Genomic DNA, 1,241 nt, shown 5'->3' with positions numbered 1-1,241 from the left:
CCCGCTCCTGCCCCCCTCAAATTTAAACCGCCCCTGCACCCGCCCCCGATACCCGCCGGGGGTAAAATCTAGGTCCCCATCCCCGCCCCCAGCGGGGTTCGGGTTTCCCCGCCCCGTCCCCGCCCCCGTTCCTATTTTTTTTTCTTTTAAATAAATATGAATAATTTTAAAAAATTAAAAGAAAAGAAAAATAATATAAATTTTTACATATAAATATTTTTAATTTTGGTTTATATATATATAAATAATTTTTTAATTATATTATTAAGCGGGGCAGGGGCAGGGGCGGGGGCGGGGTGGGTATTAACATCCCCGTCCCCACCCCCGCCCCCGATTTTATCAATCGGGGAAAACCCGAACCCGAACCCGAACCCGATAAACACGGGTTTTCCCCGTCCAAATCGGGGCGGGTTCAGGCAGGTACCCACGGAGACGGGTTAGATTGCCATGCCTACCGACGACTTCCAGCGACGAACAGGTACTGTCGTCGAACTCATCTCCGATTGGTGGGAGTGGGAATAATAATAATACAGTGCACGCACCACGAGTTGCACCACTGCGGCCGAGCTGTTAGAAGAGAATGAAAGGCTTAGGAAGAAGCGCGGCGGCGAGCAGATGAAGCCGAACGACTGTATCGACAGAATCACGCGGATATGTATGATCGAGGTCAACCAAAAGGCGTCAAGGAAATGCCATGAGGATAGCATGAGTAAAAAGAAAACATTGTCACCAAACCTCCATACCAGGTATAATTTCTAAACCTTGATCTGATAGAGGATACCCACAACAAAATTCTTAAATTATCCACACTGAATATCACAGAGTGGTTCAGAAATATACCAGCAGCAGCTAAGTGCTTTCACAGGGGCAGGAAAATTAAAAGCTAAAGAAAAAATCAAAATTGTAATTTCGAATTCTGGATGCAATTATTATCTTATCTTTCATGACCAACTTCTTGGGCCCTATTAACAATCGCCAAATTAAAGTTGCTTCCAATGTTCTGCTTCCTTTTTTGAGTTATGTTCTTGTCATTGATGTGGTTCTCATCGACTTTCGCTTAACATCATAGTGGTTCATTATTTCTGCTAAAATAACGTAACCCATATCTAGTGGTATTCTTTAAGCAAACTCGAGCAAAATGATGCCACCAAGTGCCTCGTGTTTCCTGAGCCACACGTTTGAGGAGAAAAATGCCAAAGTACTGGATCTCAAATCCAAAACAATTGGTTACGGGGAATATG

The 1,241-nt window shown here is 44.2% G+C and overlaps 1 long non-coding RNA gene across 1 annotated transcript; it reads left to right on the top strand.

Moving 5' to 3' along the window:
* Nucleotides 1–276: 276 nt before the first annotated feature.
* Nucleotides 277–951, top strand: LOC145952846 (uncharacterized). The gene is made up of 2 exons (XR_014430336.1): nt 277–746; nt 823–951. It is a non-coding gene; the product is annotated as an uncharacterized LOC145952846 (long non-coding RNA).
* Nucleotides 952–1,241: the final 290 nt, after the last annotated feature.

This window comes from Cajanus cajan, chromosome 10, assembly GCF_000230855.2.
Source record: "Cajanus cajan strain Asha chromosome 10, NIPB_CcT2T_4, whole genome shotgun sequence".
NCBI lineage: Eukaryota > Viridiplantae > Streptophyta > Magnoliopsida > Fabales > Fabaceae > Cajanus > Cajanus cajan.
Note: the sequence above shows the minus strand (reverse complement) of the source record. Positions and strands in the feature narration are given on the sequence as shown.